The sequence below is a fragment of the Gorilla gorilla genome, chromosome 6 (genome assembly GCF_029281585.2).
Source record: "Gorilla gorilla gorilla isolate KB3781 chromosome 6, NHGRI_mGorGor1-v2.1_pri, whole genome shotgun sequence".
Classification (NCBI taxonomy): domain Eukaryota; kingdom Metazoa; phylum Chordata; class Mammalia; order Primates; family Hominidae; genus Gorilla; species Gorilla gorilla.
Genome location: NC_073230.2, coordinates 28,519,394 through 28,542,081, shown reverse-complemented (window position 1 = coordinate 28,542,081; position 22,688 = coordinate 28,519,394). Strand labels below are relative to the sequence as shown.

Below are 22,688 nucleotides of genomic sequence, written 5' to 3'. Positions count from 1 at the left end.
ATGCCTAATGGGTTATGATTATGTGAAATGAAGTGAGAAACAATGTTTTATAACAGCAAACACTTTTTATAGTGACAGTGTATTATGTTCACTAAAACATCTTACAGCTGCCTTTTTCCAGTATCCATGGCTCAAAGCAGGAAAATAATATGTTATTCAAAAAATACATAGAAATTGGGGGTGTGACTTGTTCAGAGCCAGGGCTCTTGTCTCAAGACCTAAGAAAATTTCCCACCATGCTTCATCCAACTTGAATAACCATTTACTCTAAAAAATATTACTTGCTTCTTTCACATCATTTTTTCCCATCTCAGTTCTGAAAAAAAAAACCAGGTATATTTTAGTGATAAAGAATTTATGAACATTTACATTAGGGCTCCCATATTTGTGAGCTTGAAAATACCTTTACAATGCCCAAAGTATGTCAGAGTCTTCCAAATAATAATAATATTAGTGATGCCTTTACGTCCCTAGTTACTAAAGTAAAACAACAAGCTGTTACCAATTCAATAACACTTTGTAAATGAACTTGTATTTTATCAACCACAGTAGCATCTACATAAATTTTTAAAAAAGTAGAACATAAGCACGAGTATTATTTACGTAGGATAAAGCTTATTGGCTGGAGGCCCTTTGCAACAATTCCACCTAGCCCACAGTTTGGAGCACAGGACATTTTCTTGATGTGCTTTTTTTTTTGTTTAGCAAATGGCATTTCTCCACTGAGGCCTTCCCTGACCTGTCTCACACAGTCCCGTGTAATTTTCTTGTTAGCACTAAGCAGTATCAAATATTTCCAACAGGGCACAATAGCTTATGTGTGTAATCTCAGCATTTTGGGAAGCCGAGGTGGGAGGATCGCTTCAGCTCAGGAGTTCAAGACCAGCCTGGGCAACACAGGGAGACCCTGTCTCTACAAATAATAATAATAATAATAATAATAAAAACTTACCTGAGTGTGATGGTTCATGCCTATAGTCCCAGCTAATCAGAAGGCTGACATGGGAGGATAGCTTGAGCCCAGGAGGTCAAGGCTGCAGCGAGCCATGATCGTGTCACTGCACTCCAGCCTGGGTGACAGAGGGAAAAAAGAAAAGGCAGATATTTTCTTGTTTATTTGCCTCCTTGTTTATTGCCTATTTTTCCCGAAAGAATGCTTGTCCCATGTACACAGGAGTCTTGTAAGCCATGATCGCCACCTTCATCCTACTGTCTAGACTGCTTCTAGATGACAGTAGACACTCAAATATTGGTGGAATGCTAAAGAAACCAAATACATATGTTAATTATAAGATGTAAGGTGCTAGTAAGGCAATAGAACATTGTCATAGAGAATAGCAAGGGGAGATCTATAAGACATTTAAGAATTTGCTCAGAAAGTAACATTTAGGCTGAAGCAAGTGCTACTGGGAATAGGGTGAGCACAGGCTGCAAAAGAAAACAAACTTTTTTCTTTTAGGGGACTCAAAGGAAGCTGTATGATTGGAGTGTAGTAAGCAGAGGAGAGAATAGAGAAGTAAGAGGAAGCATGTCATGCACAGCAGAGGTTGGCACTGTGAGGTAAATCTGGCCTGAAATATGCTTTGGTAAATACAATTTTACTGGAACATAGACATGCTCATTTTTTCATGTATCATCTATTGTTGTTTTCTCACTAATAAGGCAGAGCTGAGTAGTTGCAACAGAGATTGTCCTTTCGCCCATCAAGCCTAAAACATCTACAGTATGGCTTTTACAGAAAAGGTTTACCAACCCCTAGGACCTTGAGGCTGAGGAAAGAAGCTTGGAGTTTTGTTTTAATGCAATGTGTGGCTGTTTTCAAACATGTCTGCAAATTCTGTGAAATTCATTCCTTTTAAAGGTGAATGTCTTTTCCCTTGGAATCTGAGCTCTGTGACTTCCTAATATCAGAATACAGAAGAAGCGACACTATGTGAGTTTCTGGGCTCAGGCTTTAAGAAATTAGCAACTTCTACTCTGTGTGTGTTCAAACCCAGCTTCCATGTTGTGAGGAAGACCAAAGGGCCCATAGGCAGTCTGTAGGGTGAGGCCCACATCGGGGCCAAGAGCCAGCACAAACTTGCCGGCCTTGTCAGGCAGCCCTCTGGAACGTAGGTCTTTTAGCCACTAGCAGAGCCATCCACTTTATACCATGTTGAGAAAAAGGAGCTCTTCTTACCCAAATTGCAGATTTGTGAGCAAAATAAATACTTATTGTTGTTTTTAGCCACCATGTTTTCACACATTTTATTAGGCAGCAGTAAGAAGCAGAACAAATGGGAAGGCATTAATGTCATTTCCTTTATATAGTCTCATATTTCCCTAACATAGATAATGTAAAACCAGCTAATGTTTATCCAGTCTCTCTGTTTCCCTTTCAAAGTATCTTTCAACTGATTACACAACTTCACTCATTCCACAAATAATTGAGTGTCTACTATATGCAGTAGTCTTCATCATAAATATTCATTGCTTGGTAGTTTGATATTTGAACGGGGTATTTGGTTTGAGAGTGAAAGACCATAATACCAGTACTTCTATCAATGCAAAGGAATATGTATCTAAATAATTATTTACACAAAATGATTTTTCCATTCTTGACTTTTAATTGTAAAATTTAGTAACCCTTTTTTTGTCATTTTCTAAAATTTCACAAAACAGTTTAGTGATAACTGCAGAATTCTCATTAATAGGTAAAGCTGGCACTTCATAAATATCAAATTATCATTCTATTTATGAGTCAGCCATTTTCCTTTAAACACATACACTTAGTGCCAGTTTTTTCTTAATATATAAAAATTCAATAATTACAAGGAGAATTGGATGTTAAAATTAGTACCTGAACATGAGGAAAATGAGAGTTCCACCTGTTGTCCCATTTGGAAATCTGGCCTGGTACTCTGAAGTAGAATAGATATAGAAAAAGTGGATGGAAAAATTTCTTTCATGCTATGCAAATATTCAGTGTAGGAAGAAAACTATGTTATCTGCCTGTCTATTAAGAATAAAAATCACTGGGCTTCTTTTCCAATCTTTTTATTGTCCAAGCCACAATAATGGGGCAGGTTACAAAAAAAAAATAATTTTCTGCCAACTTTATGGGTCAAACTCTGAGTAAGGCTGAGATAATTTATGGTGGAGAAAATGACTGCATCTGGAATCTCTAGTTGAAACTACCACGTGACTGAGCTAGTTTTTATAAAGAAGCTAGAAATCTGGCGCCATGGTAAATGAAGAAAATGAGTGTAATCACTTAACAAGCTTGCAGCTTTGGATCCTGATGTTTGGAACTGAATGAAACATCATAAGGAAAGAATAGCAGGTAGGAACATTGAATATCTTAGCACTACCACGGCTGCACATGCCAAACAAGTCAAAACAAGCAAATATCCAAGGAAATGGAGGAAAGTGAAATACACAATCATGAGATTATGAGTGCAAAAGGTAAATTCTGTCTGTTTACACGAGAATGGTTGATGAGGTGGCACCCGGAGGGATATGACATTGGCCAGTAAGGGAGAAGTTCCTGGTGCACCAGAGTAGTCTCGCTTTGATCACAAGCACACACTTAGATGGATAAAATGGGGATGTCATATTAAATAGCTCACCCAAGGTAATACCATAATAAGTGTTAGAGGAAGGTTTTGAAACCAGATCTTGTAACATTAAAGCTAGGTTTTTTGGCTGGTCGCGGTGTCTCATGCCTGTAATCCCAGCACTTTGGGAGGCCAAGGCAGGTGGATCACGAGGTCAGGAGATCAAGACCATCCTGGCCAACATGGAGAAACCCCGTCTCTGCTAAAAATACAAAAATTAGCCGGGTGTGGTGGCATGAGCCTGTAGTCCCAGCTACTCGGGAGGCTGAGGCAGGAGAATCGCTTAAGCCCAGGAGGCGGAGGTTGCAGTGAGCCCAGACTGTGCCACTGTATTCCAGCCTAGGCAACAGAGCAAGACCCTGTCTCAAAATAAAAAAACTAGGTTTTTTGTTTTTTCAATGATACTGCGGTAGGGAAAATAATGCCCCCCGCCCCATAAGATCCCCACATTCTAATTCCTAGAATCTGTGAATATGTTAGTTTATATGACAAAACGGACTTTGTAGATTTGATTTAACAATTTGGAGACAGGGATAATATCCTGGATTATCTGGGTGGGTCCAATATAATAACAAGGACCCTTATAAAGAAAAGAGAGCAACAAGAGAGTCAGAGAAGGAGATGTGACAAGGAAAGAGAACAGAGACAGAAATTTGATGCCATGCTATTGGCTTTGAAGATGGAGGCAGGAGCGTGAGCCAAGAAATGCAGGAGACTTCTAGAAGCTGGAAAAGGCAAGGAAATGGATTCTATCCCAGAGCCTCTGAAGGGAACGGGCCCTGCTCATACCTTGAATTTGGGCCAGTGAAACTCAGCTTGGACTTCTGACCCCCAGAACTGTAAGATAATAAATTTGTGTTGAGGTAAGTCACTAAGTTTACAGTGATTTTTTATAGCAGCAATAGGAAATGAATATAGCTGCCATTGCTTCTTCCGGATGTTTATCACTACAAATTATATTGATTAATAAAATGATTGAACATCTCAGGTTACAGAGTGGAGGGTTAGAACATTCTTATGATGATATTACAAAGCATTTGTACCTCTATCATAGCTTGTATTGAAAACTCTGATGAAGTGCTTGCCTTCTCTTCTAGCTCTGTTACTTTGAGTAAATTACTTAATGTTCTGTACCTCAACATCTATAAAATGTATACAAGTATAAATTATATGTATAAAAAACTGCTTCTGTGTTGTTTAAGGGTTACATGAGACCATCCATGAGAAGTACTTGGTACACACTTGTGACTTATTTTTAAGGTTCGGGTTAGGGAGCAGAGATCAGAAAATGACATTCCAATCGACTGTAATGGAACAAGAATGGTATTGGATGCACAGAAGATGACGAGCATGATTTGCAAAATGGGATAAAAGAGGATTCTGGAATGAATTTGAATGAAGTCTATTCTCTAACCCATACTGTGAAGGAGTTTCTATTAAATTCTTCACCCTATTATAGGACATTCTAATGAATTGCTTTCGTAGTTTGTTGAATAAAATTGCAGTTTTGTTAACAGTATAGAAAATGAATATAATTCTTATTCCATGCTATGGGTTCAGTCATTCCCAACATTTCTGAAAAAATACCTCCTGTAAATGTATTCACTTTTATCAAAGGAATAAATGTAAGAATGTTAGAGGCCACTTCCTAGGGGTTACCATGGCTCAAACATCCCTGACCTCCCAGGAAGAGAGCAAAAAATGGGAAAGGAGGGAGTGGTAATCAAGGCAGTTACTTTCTCTCTCCCTATCCTGGAAGCAGTCCACAACAGCCTCCTGTTATCATGCAGACATCCCTGGACGGAGTTATGCATTCAACATAGGCAGATATTACCTTGATAAGGTTGAGACCTTACCAAGATTAACTGGTAGGCAGTTGAAAGCCAAAATGGGACAAATATTGGGCTTATAAAGTAAAAGAGGAAGGAAGACTTGGTTATGAAGTATAAAAGGTGAGCACTATGGGCTTCTGTAATTGCTGAAGACAAGCCTCTGACTCATCTTCCAATAAAGAGTAGACCAGGTCATGGCCTCTCTCCACTGCCTCTGAAGTCATTATCCAAACAACCATGCTCCAAATCAAACAACCAGTAGCTCCAACTCAAGAGTCCTTTAGAATTACACAATCAATATCTGAAAGAATTCAAAATCATTCCCTGCTAGAGTAATCTGAAGAATTAGTGAAGACTCTTGAATTAGAATATATTTTCTTCCTAATAAGAGATGTGAATTGGGTCATGAAATGCAAGTGTTTAATCATCAAAACATTAACTAATGAATTCCAAAGACTCACTCAGAAGTCCACTCCTTAATGATGAAAATAAGCACAGAAACACAGATAAGGATTACAGCACATTGTAGGAAGGATTACAGCACATTACTAGGAAGTAGTAAGTGCACCAAGGGAAAATAAGATAAGTCATGGCAAGTCGCACATGACCAGGAGAGGACAACAAAATAAGAGTGGATGGGTCACACACACTCCATCCCAGAAGAATAGAAAATTTCTTCCTGAGAAAATCTGTGGGAGTCAAAATCAAGTCTTACAAATTGATTCTAGGGCCCCTTGTTATTTTATGTGTAGAAGAGGGACTTCAGCATCCTCTAGTCCAGGAGTTTCCAAACTTAGCTGCTTATCCAAATCCACCCAGGACAATTTTTAAATCAGATTTAGAGGACCTCATACCAGAATCTCTTTGGATGGACTCCCAAACCTTCTGGTTTGGGAGTCAAGCTTCTGGTCCAGGGCCTTTTGGTTGCAATGGCTGTTGGGTTTTGAAACATTAATATTCAGATGTGTAAAGGATGCTACAGCAAACACCCACACACTTGGCACTCCAAATCATCAAATAATAACTCTAAAAAATTTTTACTTCCATATATTTTAACACCTTATTTTGAAATAAACACTTTTGCAAGTAGAATACATGGAAAACCTTTTTTTAAAATTTAAATATTTAAAGTTCATCAGAAGTTGAAAAACAAAGTCTTCCCATAAGTCTCAAACAACCAGACTGAGATCTTAATTTTAGCCTTTTTGCCAATTGAATAATTCATGACAAAGTTTAAACTTCGCATATAGCAAAAGCAAAAGCAAAGCAATGTTGGCGTCATACCTTTCTTATACTTTCATCCCCACCCCCACAACACTAAACATTAAGCCAGAAAAAAGCACATTTACGAAGTTATTATTTTTAACAATAAAGTTGTTTTTAAAATAGTTATTATTTTTAACTTTATATTTTGAAATAATTATAGATTAACAGAAAGTTGCAAAAACCATTGCAGAGAGGTCTCATCTATTTTCCACCCAGTTTACCCTCAAGGTATCATCTTATGTAACATCTCGCATAACTGGTATAATATCAAAACCAGGAAATTGATGTTGGTAAAATCAATAGACAGTATTCAAATTTTACCAGGTTTACATGCACTCATTTGAGTGTGTATGGTATGTGTGCAATTTCATGCAATTTCAGCATCTGCATAGGGTCAGGTAGTCATCATCACAATCAAGGAACTGTTCTATAATCACAAAGATCCTTCTTGTTACCCCTTTAGAATCATACCCATTCCTCTCCTCACCCTTCTTCCTAAGTCCCCCATCTCATCCCCAACCACTGGCAACCACAAATCTGTTCTACATCTCTTTAACGTCATTTTGAAATTGTTGTATAAATGGAATAATAAGGTAGGTAACCTTTCAAGGCTGGTTTCTTTCGCCCGGTATAATTCCCTTGAGATCCTTCTAAGTAGTTGCATGTGCCAATTGTTTGTTTATTTTTGTTGTGAAGTAGTGTTCCATGATATGGATGTATCATAGATTGCCTAACTATTCACCCACTGAAGAACAGTGGATTGTTTCCCGTTTTTGGCAATTGCAAATAAAGCTGCTATGAACATTCATGTACATATTTTTGTGTGGACAGAAGTTTACATTTCTCTGGGATAAATGCCCATGAGTGTTATTGCTTGGTTGTATAGTAAGTATATGTTTAGATTTTTTAAAAACTGCCAAACTCTTTTCCAGACTGGCTGTAGCAGTTTATGTCCCCACCAGCAAAGTATGAGTAATTGAGTTTCTTTGCATCCTCACCATCATTTGGTATTGTCACTATTTTCATTTTAGCTGTTTCAAATGGTGTGTGGTGGTGTCACTTTCTGGTCTTATTTTGTGTTTCCCTGATGGCTGTTGATGTTGATATACATATTGCCATATGTATATCTTCTTTTGTGAAATGTTAATTCATATCTTTAGCACATTTTCTAATTTGATGGTTGTTTTTTCACTGTAGAGTTTGGAGAGTTCTTTATATATTCTAGATATGAATCCTCTGTCGTTATGTGGTTGGCAAATATTTTCCCCATGGGTAGCTTGCTTTGTCATACTCTTAACAGAACCTTTTATAAAACAAAAAGTTATAATTTTTATAAAGTCCAATTTATTATTTTCATTTTCATTTTATGGAGCCTGATTTTTATATTATACCTAAGAACTCTTTGCTTAGCTCTAGGTTCTGGAGATTTGTTTGCATATTTTCTTCTAAAACTTCTATAGTTTTACATTCTACATTCAAATCTATGATACATATTGAGTTAATTTTTGTGTAAGGTATGAGGTTAAGGTTTATTCAGCACCATTTAGTAATAAGATTCTCTTTCCTCCACTGAATTGCTTTTGCATCTTTGACACAAATCAGTTGACCATGCGTATGTGAGTCTACTAGCCTTTCAATATCAGTTTTAGAATATACACTATATATACAGAAAGCCTTGCTGGGATTTTGATAGTAATTGCATTAAATATATGGATTAATTTAGGTTAGAATTGACATCTTTAATGTGTAGAGACTTCTGATCCCATGAGCTCAGTATATCTATTTATTTATAGCTTGTTTTATTTATTTCATCAGTGCTATGTAGTTTTCAGCATGCCAGTCCTGTACGTGTGTAATTAGATTTTTTTCCTAAGTATTTCACTTTTTAAAATCATTGTAAATGGTTTTGTGTATTTACTTTGACTTTCTATGTGTTCATTGCTAGTATATAGATATTCAATTGATTTTCATAGGTTGATCTTGTATTCTGTGACCTTGCTGAACTTCTTGGAGTTTTGTGTGATTGCTTGCAATTTCTATATAGACTATCATGTTATCTGCAAATAGGAAAATATTGATTTCTTCCTTTCCAATCTGCATGTGTTTGATTTCTTTTTCTTGCCTTGTTGAACAGGCTAGAACTTTCATCACTCTGCTAAATAAAAGCATTGTTTAATTAATGTATAATTTAAAAATATTTTACTTTCTCAGGCAGCAAACATTGGAACTCTTTAGATAGCACTCAAATCATGTGAACCAAGACTTATTTATGCTCATGATGCCCCAATAGATCATTCAACTATATTAGAAATTCAGAATATGTTATAAGGTTTCAACATTGTCCTGACTTATTGCGTGACCTTGAATCAGGTCACTCTCTAACTCTAATGTTTCAGTACATCATTTCAGAAGAGAAAAAGAACATTGTCCTACAAATATTTCAGTAAATTTTATGAGTAATAAAATTTTATTGTAAATAAAATCAAAATACCTATTCAGTTAGAAAGTTCTCTAAAATTCTAATCTGCTCATAGATTGATGAAACTCCTTACTGAAAAGTAAAAACTCAAATAGCTTTATTTTTCTTAAAAAATTACTTTTTTTTTTTTCAGACGCAATCTCGCTCTGTTGCCAGGCTGGAGTGCAGTGGCATGATTTCTGCTCACTGCAATCTCCGCCTCCTAGGTTCAAGCAATTCTCCTGCCTCAGTCTCCTGAGTAGCTGGGATTACAGGTGCAAGCCACCACACCCAGCTAATTTTTGTATTTTTATTAGAGATGGCATGTTGGCCAGGATGGTCTCGATCTCTTGACCTTGTGATCCACTTGCCTTGGTCTCCCAAAATGCTGGAATTACAGGTGTGAGCCACCATGCCTGGCCAAAAAATTACATTTCTGATTTTAATTGTTATATGGGGGATTAACTTATACATACATGTTAATGTTATACGTTCATGTTAATACATGAAATAGGAGACAAAAATAAAAGTTCTCATTTTAAAGAAGTCAGTTTCTAATGGAGACAAAATCTTTTGCCTATCAAAATCCTTTCCTTTAAAACACTGGGTTACTCGTATCTCTTTCTATCTACCTCTTGTGTGAAGATTTCTTTAACTGTGTCTTCCTTCACGTTCCCATAGTTCATTACTTATATATCTTTATTTTTAACACTTAAGGTTTCTGTTTTGTTTTGGGGGGGGCTTTGTAATTTAGCTGGTTTTTGTCTGTCTCCATTCTCTCTGTCATCACTCAAATGTATTAAGTGCTTCTTGGCCTTATCTCACTCCCAGGTCCTAACTCGGTGCCTACCACATGCAAAGAACTCAATAAATTTTGAAGCGATTTAAAACAAAATCATGACAAAGATAATGTCAAACTATCACTATTTTAAAATTTATTCTTGAACATATTCCTTTTTGCCTGTAATTTGCCTCCTTGTGTTTTCTCTAATAATAAAATTAGGTTATGTTCCTTGAACAATATCAATTGAGGAAGCCAGGAGTCCACTATCTAACTACGCTGAGAAGTTTGAGAAGTGTCTATAAATGGATTCAGTGCTGGTAGTTTGCTATCTTTAAATTCTGGGTTTACCTTTGCCTCACTCTGCCTCTCATTGATGCATGACTTTAGTTAGGTGATAAAAGGATTTTGGTGGGGATTCTGCCAAGGAGAAAAAAATATCCAAAACGCCTCTACCACAGAGGAGAAGAAAGAGTCCATTAATGTGTAAAGAATAGGAAGGAGTCTCTTCCCCATGGCTTAATATTCCACCTCCTTTCCAGCATAATTTTAGCTGTGGCCTTTCTGTGTAAACCTCACTTGGTCCTCTTCCCTCACCTTCAGCCCTAAAGCCTCCTTATCCTCATTAATGCAACACATATTAGAAGGTTGTACTGGCCTAGGAGTCATGCTGGGGTCCTTTTTTTACACTCGTCCTCTCCATCTAACTAACCCCCATCCCTATTTCTAATCTGAACTAACACTCACTTGATTTCTACCTAATTCCATGTCTTGGTCTTGGGACCCATATACTAATCTTTTCCCTGGGACTGAAATTCAGTGTTTTAACTTTAATTTGGGATTCTAAACTGCAATTTCTCAAGGCATACTCACTTCTCTGTCTCTCAGCATCCTTATAGACTCAGGTATATCTCAAGTCCTAAGGATCTCCACAGTAACCGTGGGTCTGGCCTGTCCTGGCTAGGCCGATTCATTTTTTCTTTCTTCAGACCACACAAGAGAGCAAAGGTTGGGGTGGAGGGATTCAAGCACATGCTTCGACCTCTCTACTACATAACGTCAGCTTTCACTCCACTTCAACAACTCACTCACACAACCATTACCACTTGTCAATCTTCTTCCATGTTGTAGGCACTTTATCATATTTAACTTATTTAATCCAAAATGTTTATCCTGAGTTCTGTGTCTTAGAGAGGTGATACAAATTGCCCGAGTCCGCAAAAAAAGTGATGTTAGCATGAAAGGTGGAATAAGGCCCTCCAAAAAGTCTTTTCTTTGTAAAAGCAACGAAAATCCTGGCATAAATTGTTAAACTTTTTCAAAACTCTAAATTAACAAAAGACAACTTCAGTCTGGAGAGTATGTGTTCAAGAAAAAGGTGAAATCTTGGTAAGAGCTGGGCACTTTGTGGCATTTTAACTTGCACTGTTTCCGTTCCCCATCACTAGTTCTGTGGAAGCCTTAAAAACCAACAGCCCGCAATCACAGTGAAAACCAGCAGCCTAGGAGCCACAGGAGGGGGCAGAATGAAGCTGGAGCTTCTTTATATCCCTTTCCCAGAGATTTGTCATTATTTGACATGTTGGGCAGCTCCACTTGCAGGACTTGTCTCTACTTGCCCTGACTCAGAGTTCATCCAACGCAAATAGTTTTCCCTCAAGGCACTTGTTGAAAACAACCCATGGCAATTGTTTAGCATCACAGCTGCCTGAGGAAACAAATAACAAGCTAGCCACAACACTTAAAAGAAACATCTGGGAAATGAGATGAACAAAGGGGCTCTGAAAAGATCTCACATGAACCTGGGAATCTTGGAGATCATGTATATATATAGAAATAGGTGTGTGGCCAGAGCTGTGTGTATGCTCAGGAAAGACCTTAGAAGGCCTAAACTCTCTCTTCTGGATGACCTTGAGGCTCTGCACAAGTAGGAAGTGAAGGTTAAGGTAGAGTTGTAAACTGCCTGCCTAAATGTTTAAGGTATGCCCCAACACTCACATAAAATATAGGAGATAAGGGAGACTTACTGGTTCCAGGCATTTAGGGAAATCACTGCCCAGTCATCAGCTGACCACTAAGCTGACTGAGCAAACTGTTCAGCAGCCACACATAACAAAGAATATACAGACTTCACAGGGTTAGTTCAAGAAAGTCACACAACAAACTTTCAGCAATACAATAATAAACTTTCAGCAAAAACAATAATAAACAGCAGCAACAACAAACTCAGGAGAGGAAGGAGAATTTCATTTTCAGAGTTGCCACATTATAGTATTTAAAATGTCCAATGTTCACTAAAAATGATGAGACCCATGTAAAGAAACACAAAAGAATGTTCCATTCTATAGAAGCTGTGTCTGAGGAAGTCTGGATCAGCTCAATGATACTCGAGTGTCTAAGATGGCCCTATGCACGTATCAGGGGTCTTGGTGCTGGTTGTTGGCTGGGGCACCTCAGTTCTCTTCTACAATTCCCCCTCATCCTCTGTGGTCTCTCCTTATTCATAGCTTATTTCTATGGCAGCTAGATTCCCAACAGATTCCCAGGCTCAGAAGTCATACATCACTTCCACCTCATTCTATTGGTTAAAGTAGGTCACAGGTATAGCCCAGATTCAGAAGGAGAAATAGACTCCACATCTTAAAGGGAGGAATGGTGAAGTCACATTGCAGAATATGAGATAGGAGGGATTATTGGGCTCATCTCTATGCCTCCTAAAACAATGGGCCCTCATGACTGATGAAAGTGATGGCAGAGGCTGGGCGCAGTGGCTCATGCCTGTAATCCCAGCACTTTGGGAGGCTGAGGCAGGTGGATCATGAGGTCAGGAGATTGAGACCATCCTGGCCAACATGGTGAAACACTGTCTCTACTAAAAGTACAAAAATTAGCCAGGTGCGGTGGCATGAGTCTGTAGTCCCAGCTACTCAGGAGGCTGAGGCAGGAGAATCACTTGAACCCAGGAGGTGGAGGATGCAGTGAGCCGAGATCGTGCCACTGCACTCCAGCCTGGGTGACAGAGTGAGACTCCATCTCAAAAAAAAAAAAAAAAGAAAGAGAGAGAGATGGTAGTCCACAGTCACACTCTGCCATCATTCCAGTCACACTCCAGAAATGACTTAACCTCTGTATTCTGTTGAAATGCACCTGCAGAGTGTGCAGGCAGCTGCAGGGAAGACACAAGCAGCCGCTGCAGGCACCTGCCCGGGGTTTCTCCAGCTAGGCTGCCCCTTGCCTGCTGCCTGCTTTGACAACTTAGTTAATTGGGTCTCCTGGCTTCTCAGTTTGTTTCAGCACCATGTCTTGGTTTCCTGTTTCTATCTAGACTTATTGGCTTTAAGTTCCTCACTCCCTCAAAACTTAACTTCTGGGATTTGCCCTCAGTCGTACATTCTACAGTCATTAAGCAAGAGGTGCCTCAAATCTCCACCACAGGACCCAGACCAACCTGAGCTGTGCTGAGATACCTCTGGGTGTACCTTTTTAGGGAAGAGGAACCCAATAGCCTTCTACGTCAGAAAAATAATGATGATCAGATGTGAACTCTGAACTCACCTTCCTTTCATTTTCTTATTGGTCTCCATCTATCCTCATTTATTTTGATCTAACTAAGGAAGAATGTGCCTCTTTCTTTTCAAGACTAACTTATGCTCTTGATTCAATTTCCACACACTCACCTGTTCCAGGATCTCAATAATCTCTTCTCCCTTCTATGTTCTTTTTCTTTCCAGCTGTGTACAGCCGGATGGCTCTGCACAGCCAGTAAACAGGATGAAGTCTCTCCCAGCCATCCCACTCCCACAGACCAAGAATATTCTTAGATTTCTACTTTGATTTACCACATAAGTCCTTGAGAGGAGAAGCCACACACCCTAATTCTGTTCTGGTTTTTATCCAGGTGGTTACCTTCCTTCTTTATGATTCCACCAAGACAATTCCTGAAAGCAGCCTTTCTGCGGGTCCCATTTTACCAGACCTCTTTCAGCTTATGACAAGCTCCTGTTCTCCCCTGGTGGTCCTCAGACTTCATATCACTCTCCCTTCACTTTGCCCACTCCTCAGATCATGGTTTCAGGCTGTATTTCACAATAGAATCATTGGGGAGTTTTTATAACTTGCCTATACCTGGGCCCCACTTTAGAAATTCTGATTGATCTAGGGGAAAATCCAGGCCAGTCACACTTCTTATAAATCACCCAGTCGGTCCTAATGTTTTCTAGGTTTTCTCAAGATTCTACCCCTAGTTCTCTTTTCTTCTTATTTTCTCCAACATCTACAGGCAATTTTATCAACTTACATGGCGTCAACTTTTCTTAGAACCTCTAGTTATTTCTAAGTTTCTAAATCTCCAGACCTGAGTTTCCAACCTTCTGTTGGGTACATCCCTCTGCATATTCTGCACTGACTTAAACAAAGATTCTTTCCTGAACACACTTATTATCTTTCCTTCCAAATCCGTTGTTGTTCTTTTTCGTTTCTCTCTGTCTCTGAACAGTATTATCAACTACCCATAAACTAAGCAGAAAACCTTAGTCAACCTTGATTACATCTCCATTACATGCTAACAACTGCTTACTTACCTAGCGCTTAACTATGAAACATCAAGGCTTTACACTCAAGCACATCTCCGTTAAATTGCAGCCCCGTCACCCCTCACTCATGAACTATGTTACTGTGTCACTAACTTTACATCTCTAAGACTCTACAGAATGGGCACAATTATGCTATCATGCAGTGTTATTCTGAAGAGTAAATAAAATAAGGCATTTAAAATGCCTCTCATAGTAAATGACAGTTGTGGCTTTTGCCCACTCTTCCTCCCACAGTAACTGAGTTCGAGCCATTATCCTTTCTTTTTTGGGCAAAGTGATATATCTCCTCCTGCTTTGTCTCAGAGGTATCTTTATAAAATGCAGATCTGATCACATCACATACCACTCAGAAGACTTCAGTGGCCCCACCATTCTCCTAAAGCATAGGAACCAAGCACTGAAGAGCCAGTGACAGCAGGGTGAGTAGGTTGGGAAGATTTAGACTTTCATGAACTTGAGCAGTGCCCATCCATTTTGCACCTCTATGTAAAATGCTACATGAATGCCACTTCATATTCAGATTGCTACCCCAGTCTCTTTAAGATAACAATTCTAAGGCCACTGCTTGCCAACTGGGAAGGTTTTCTTGTCATCCCACTCTTACTTTCTATGTATTGCCCCTCCGTGATCACAGTTTCAGAAGCAGCTGTACAGGCAAAATTCTTGACTCTAGAAGAGGTCAAAACTTCAATAGGACAAGTTGATTACACTCCAGAGAGGGTGGGAACATGGTAACACAAGTAGCTATTCACTTATTTATTTATTTTTATTAAATACTATTCATACACATCTCTAATAACAGCTGCCTCCTTGGTTAGTGTGACAGGCAGAAGCAGGGCAAATGTCAAACTACCAATGATAGTGACAATTCAGTGGGTCCACCATTCACTAAGTGCTTAAAATTCTTTTGCATAATTATGCACATCTCTCTTTAAAAACTGTGTACATATTAGTTTTAGCACAACTAATGATAGCTTTTCTGACATAGGACGTCTTTCATTTTTTAATAAATTGCTATTTTTTTATTTTTTTATTATGGGTTTTGGAATGAAGATTGATTTTTGAACCATTTTGGGGAGATAATAGCTGACTTTTGTGCTGCTGTGCCATTGCATAGCTCAAATTTCAATAATTAAATATAAACATACTCCCTCAAAAGTACAGTCACATAAAATATGGCAGTGCTTCATTAATAATCGATTTACAGAATCTCTCATTGTGGAAATGGCAGCCTCCTAAAGCTGTCATGACACTGTCAGTATTACTAAAGCAGGTAAGAATTAGTTCTTGAGCTCCAGAGTCACAAATTGTCATGGTTTCCTTGGAGACTTAACGCACTGTATCTACAGAACCGAAGTTTCCAAATTAGAGGGGAGTCTCCAGAAATTAATCAGGCTTAATTGAAAAACTTTCAGCTCAGTCCTAGGGAGGAATCTATAAAGAATTGCTAGTGAGGGGGTGACAATAGGTGACATGCTTCCAGCAGGGTGGAGGTGGTCAATGTGTGGGCCTGTGAATTACGTGGCGGCAGAGCCAGGGCCACAGCAGCCTGGTTCGCAATGCTAAGGAGACTGACAGAAGCAGGACTGGCTCTCATTATTAATGAGTCACCCCATATGAAAAGCCTCCTGTATTTCTCAACAAATAGTCGCTAAGTCACAAGGCAGAAGGCTACCCTGGAAAGAAGAGACAAAGACAGTGCAAGTCATATTTTTTTAAAGAGGGCATAAAATGATTCTGGTTCTTTATTCTTCTTTTCATGTTATTTTCTTTGTGAACCAAAAAAGTTGGTGCCCTTTTCATAATTTTAGAATTCTGCATTATCTTCTTGGATGCTTCTAATGGGACGGCACTTCACCCGCCCCCCTTTTCCCATACTTTTTTTAGTATCCCCTGTAGGAGAGGATTTTGTTTTGTTTTGTTTTGTTTTGTTTTTTGGTGTTTTTTTTTTTGAGACAGAGTCTCTGTCGCCAGGCTGGAGTGCAGTGGCACCATCTCGGCTCACTGCAACCTCTGCCTCCGCCTTGCAGGTTCAAGAGATTCTCCTGCCTCAGCCTCCTGAGTAGCTGGGACTACAGGCACGTGCCACCATGCCTGGCTAATTTTTGTATTTTTAGTAGAGATGGGGTTTTACCATGTTGGCCAGGATGGTCTCGATCTCTTGACCTCATGATCCACCCGCTTGGCCTTCCAAGGTGGTGGGATTACAGGCGTGAGCCACTGCGCCCGGCTGAGAGGTATACATTTACAGGAGAGCTTTGAAACAGACTTTAACGCAAGATGCTTATGTCTAAACCCCCATTGCCTCTTGCTGGGAGGAGGAGGCCAGAATCCCAGGAATGAAGGGGAGCAAGAAGAAATATGATTTATGAGCACAAAGTAACTGCATATAAGACTGTAGCAATTTCTGATGCATTGCAACAACAACAAAATAAATAATAAAATAAGATGACAACAGAATGTGCTAATATGAGAAGATGAAGCCACCTCCAGAACTTCACGTTCTTTAGAAAAATGCATTTGTCTGAAAGGCACAGCAGCTACTGGATCACTAGCTGCATTTTCCACTAAATGTAACTTTTAACTTTACCTACTTATAACTACCAGTACTAGGTAACAAAACATGGGAAATATGGACTCTTAATGCCCTGCATTTCTATAAACTAGAGTTTATAAGCTCTGTTGCATCTGGAAGTTGTTACCAGGTACAACTTTTTACCACAAGGATTCATCTTCATTCACTAACCATGAAAGCTGATTTTGTGTAGACAATGAGGCATACTATGTGCATGATTTTATTTAGATTTACTCATTTCTTTATGAAAGATGATTCAATTACATCTTATAATACTATTCCCTTGAGCAAGTAAAAATGGCTATTATGAATCCCTGTTTCCATGATTTCCATTTATTAGTGTTTATTTCATGCTCACTGAGGGGCACAGGTGGTTAAGATTTTGAGCCTTGGAACCAGGCAGATACGGAGTTCAAATGATGGATGACTTCAGTTGTGCGGTTAGAGGCAAGTCTCTAGGACTCAGTTTTCTCATCTGAAAATGAGGTATTAGTTTCTACTTCAAAGGATTGTTATCGGAACTGATTGAGATAATGTCAGTTAATAGAGAATTTAGCATACACCCTGCACATAATAAGAACTATTTAATGTTTAGCTGACAATATTTTACATTTGTGACTTACTTGTATTTAATATTTACAGTATTCACTAATCAATTCTTTGTAGGTTTAAAAACTTACTATCAATAATGTGCTAATTTAGGTTATTTTTATTTATTAAGCAGAATTTTGACTAAATTATGCTATTTTAATTCAATTAAACTTTATAAATTACATACATCTTTTCCAAATGTTTCCCCCAAAAAACGATATATTCTAAGGTCGAGCTAGCCCTAAATGTGCCAATGTGCAGTTTATTGAATGCCACGTAGACTAAATTACCTTCACAGTTTGAACTTTGCCAATATAACACAAATATTTACTGCTATGTTCCAGGAACACTATGCTAGACCTCATAAATGTTTTGTAACATGTGCTTGTCAAACCATCATCATCATTATTATAGAATTATTCTAAAATGAAATAAAAACAATACATCAAATTTTTCCCCTTAGATTTTATATTAAAGTCCAGGGCAAATTTAAGTCATGCAACTTTTGTTTGTCTATTCTATTCTAATACCCTGGGATATGTTCATTTTCCAAACATATGCATTTTGCCTTTGTAGATAAATAGCTGAGTATATTTGTTTCCAACGTGGCTCGAAGCCATACCCTTCTAAGACTTCCAAGGTTACTTGGGTAGTAAACAGTTAACTTTAAAGATACTGATCTGTTTTTTGCAGGATAACTTTTATAACATTCTGATGGTACTTAAATGGTCAGATACTCTAACATATTCTAGGAAGTTTTACGTGGCTGAGAAATAAATCGTTGATAATATTTCATGCTCTGTTATTTTTGAATTTATTCATTGCTCTATATATTCGCTAGTGCCTTCATACATTGTTTTTAACATTGTAATATCATCTTTCCTGGAGGTTTGAAATGATGAATCATTGGTGTTAAAGCCCTTTTTGAGCATAACACTTTGGTTACTGTATGGTAAGACTCAGAGCCAGAAGAAAGTCTTGAGCTGCCTAGGTGTGGTCAGTATCTGAAGGGGAAGTAACCCAAAGAATCAAAAAAGTGGCTTTAATCAGCTGGTGCTGAAAACAACAACAATAACAACAGCAACAAAAAACAAAAAACAAAACACCTAATGTTTATTACTAACAACCCTTCATTTGCAATTACCACAAAGGAAATAACCTGAATCCAGTTCACGTGACTGACTACCAGGGCAATTTCTCTTTTCTTGACTACATAAATACAAGACACGAGGCTCCAAACTGTTGACTTCAAAACCATAAAATTAAAGAATTTTAGAGCTGGAAAGGACTTAAGAAATTCCTAACATCTCTCATCATTTTACAAATAAGAGACTTAAGGCCCATCAGAACTAAGTGACCCACCCAAGGTCACGTGGGAAAGCAGGAACAAAGGTTTGAGGATTCCTACTCACTGAACTGGAATTTTTTATCTTGAAATATTGAAATCCAGGCTGGGTCCAGTGGCTCATGCCTGTAATCCCGGCACTTTGGGAGGCCGAGATGGGCGGATCACCAGGTCAGGAGATCGAGACCATCCTGGCTAACACGGTGAAACCCCATCTCTACTAAAAATACAAAAAATTAGCCGGGTGCGGTGGTGGGTGCCTGTAGTCCCAGCTACTTGGGAGGCTGAGGCAGGAGAATGGTGTGAACCTGGGAGGTGGAGCTTGCAGTGAGCTGAGATCCTGCCACTGCACTCCAGCCTGGGTGACAGAGCAAGACTCTGCCTCAAAAAAAAAAAAGAAATACTGAAATCTGGGTAAATTGGACATAGAGTGATGGGTGAAATCAAAGACATGGTTTTGCAAAGTTAAACTTCTGTATTAACAAAATGACATTTAGCAATGTTTTCAATAAAACATTGTAGTAAGAAATATGTTTCACACTAAATGTAATAAAATTACTAGTTAAAAAGTTTTGATTTTTTTCTTCCTGTGCTGCATATTCACTTGCCCTCTCTATCTTTCTTTACTTCTCTGGAGAATGTGACTTTTGTTGTAGGTCATTCTGTAAGGAAATTATTGGCATATATAACTTCTGAGTTGCTTAATTCCCTTGGGAATATTTCCAGTACTTCTAGATCAAAGCATATAAATGTTTGGGGAGAGAAATCCATGAACAAGATCCCAAGATCAAAGATGATAAACATTGGCTTCTCATAAGGATTATGACTTGCTCAGGACGCCCTCCTCATCTTCGGAGGTGGGAATTCACCATTCATATCCAATGCCTGCCTATTCTTCTTCGTATTCTTGAAATAAAAACTCTTAGCTAAGTCTGTCTTCCTCTTCTACATTTCTCCTTTGGAGAACTCACACGGCCTGACAATGATCAACTTTGTACAGGCGATTTGCAAATCTGTGTTATTACTTGCACCTTTCCCAACTCGGTTTTATATTCTCAATGGCTGGCAATTTCCAGATATCCCTGGCCTCTCAAACTTTAATAAATCTAATGTCAAAGTTTATCTCTTCTTTCAAATCAACTTTTTCTCCTGCCTTACCTATTTATGAAAATGACTCATCCATGCAATTGTTCAAATAATTTTGGAATTACTATTATATGCCAGAATCCGAGTTTGGTACTGGGGATCCAAAGGGAAAAATTCAGTTCCAGTCCATGCTCCTGGGGAAAACAGGGGTGGATAGAGGCAAATAAGCAGCACTTACAACACATGAGGTAGGTGCCAAGCTAAGGGAAATGATATGAGAAGACTTCTTTTCCCTGATAATTGGTCTTAATATCTTTTAGTGATCTTAGACTGAGCCCTTTATGTCTGTCTTCCCCTACATTTACTGAGCAAGGTACTTTTAGGCGTTGCCAACTTTTCATTTTCACAATCCCTGTGGCAAATTAAATATTTGCCACAAATTCTTTGACAATCTTTCCAGTGAGAAGTGGGGTATAACTCCTCTCTCCTTGAATCTGAGCAGATCACAATAAATGTGCTGTTCTGGAGCTTTAGAAGCCAGGTCATAAGAAGCCTTGTAGCTCTCCCAAAGTCCAGCTGCCACTCTGTGAAAAGCCCAAGCCACATGGAGAAGCCATGTGGAGGTGCTCCAGTTAAGCCGAGCTTCCAGAAGACCGCCGCCATGAACTGCACAATGGGAATGAACCATATCAGAGATAACGGCAAGGAAAGGGATGGATGAGAGGAATTTAAGGTTAAGCCGTAAGTAGCAATAGGGACAAGATGGCAGGTGCAGCATGGCTGGAGTTCTACTACTGAAATGCAGAGCTCCTCTCTAACCAGAAATAACTCCTGGGCACTTCCCGATTTTAAACTTAAAAATTTAGGGACATTTATAGGCTAAATGAGTGTGTTCTCACAAGTCTCTAGTGTACCCATCATTATAACAATAGCAGTAAACTTTTATAAAGCACTTGTTCCATGTCGGGTATGTACATTTATCATTATTAGTAAGCACTTCATGTTCAATAACCCGTTTAGCCTCCACTAAACTCAGATATACAATTTTTACTTCATCTTACCAGTGAGGAAACTGAGGCTCAAAGAAGTTAAGAGTCATATTTCCAAACCTACACACATGCATGTGGCTAACTCAAGATTCCAGTTGAGGCATGCCCAACTCGAGTTTTTTCTCCTCGCAATGATGCCTCATTAGGTCCTGCTGGAAGCTGAGGGCCCTCACCACCTGCTGCTGTGTCCAGCTGTGTGTCTACACAAGAGTGGATGGTGGTACCTGCAACAGGAACACTCTGCTTGGCTACTGTGTAACCAGGCCAGAAGCTCAGGCCCAAGCACAGAATTCAGGCCATCGTTTCTTAGGGGCACTTGATTTAAAAAGTGTCCATACACAGTAACCTAGGGAAAAGATGAGGGGGTCCTGCAGCTTTCACCCCATAGAGAAAAATGCTTTTAGTTTTCTTTCACAGGAATGTCTGAAGGTAACAGGCATAGAGAAGAATCTTCCTACAAACGTGTTTGTGTGTAGTGAACAATGATTCCTCATATTTGCATAGTATTTGATAGTTTGTAAAGCCCTTACCTATAAATCTTCTCTTTGACCCTCAGAAGTCTTCTGTGAAGTACAGGACGGGCCTTGTTATCACTGTTTTAGAAAAATGATTACAACTGTGAAATGGGGATAATGTCTACACTCCTCTCTATGAAAATTAAGTATTAACAACATCATTTGATAGGTCATAGTTTAAGGCATGAAAAAAACTGTGTGATAAATAGTCATTGCAGAGGAGTAAACAAGGCTCAAAAAGGTTTGATGATTGGCCCAAGATTATCCCAGGACTTAATGGCAGAGGCCTAGGACCCATGTGGCTCTAGTTTTTATCCAGGGCTAGTTCTTGCTTAGTTTAAGCAGGTCCAGAAAATAAATAAGATTATATAGTCCCCTGAAGGTGGGAAGCTCATCTCACTATTCCTTCAATCGCTAACTCAAGACCTGGCACATAATAAAAGCTTTTTAAATGTTGCTGAAATGATTGTAATTGGAAATTAAAGTCCAGGGATTTCTGCTTTTCTCCACAAGCCACCCTCAACTTTATTCTCTTTGCTCACCTCACCTTTAGAAGTTTCATTCAATCTTCAGATGTGTTCTGGCGCCCATCAGAACTCAAGATATATTTTGCCACAGAATGATGGGAATTAGGTGTTGAAACTAAAATCTTTTCAACCATTTGCAGCACACAATTCTGTATATCAGAAACATTAGGTGATATTTTCTTTAGCCTGAGAACTAAACACAGTTAACAAATACTTATTAAGGATTTATTATGTCCTAGATATTATATTCTTCTTCATGGAAAAATAATTTTCATTTAAATTTAACATTTAAAAATATATTCTGAAAACTAAAGTTGGATATTGTCTACATTAAAAGAGAAAAGAGAAGACAACATTAAAGGAAGTTAGTGGCAACTTAATTCCCTTCTCTTCCTAGTACTTAGGAATTTTCCCATGTGAAAGCCTCACACCCCTCAAGAAACTCTATGCCCTAGCTCGGTAGTCCTCAAAGTGT

At 38.6% G+C, this 22,688-nt stretch overlaps 1 long non-coding RNA gene across 1 annotated transcript; it reads right to left on the bottom strand.

The window, feature by feature from the left end:
- Window positions 1-2,859: 2,859 nt before the first annotated feature.
- On the bottom strand, window positions 2,860-22,388 carry LOC134758856 (uncharacterized). Its single transcript, XR_010134515.1, has 4 exons — window positions 22,234-22,388; window positions 21,702-21,764; window positions 4,386-4,433; window positions 2,860-2,900 (listed from the first exon to the last, which is right to left on the bottom strand). It is a non-coding gene; the product is annotated as an uncharacterized lncRNA (long non-coding RNA).
- Between the last annotated feature and the right edge of the window lie 300 nt (window positions 22,389-22,688).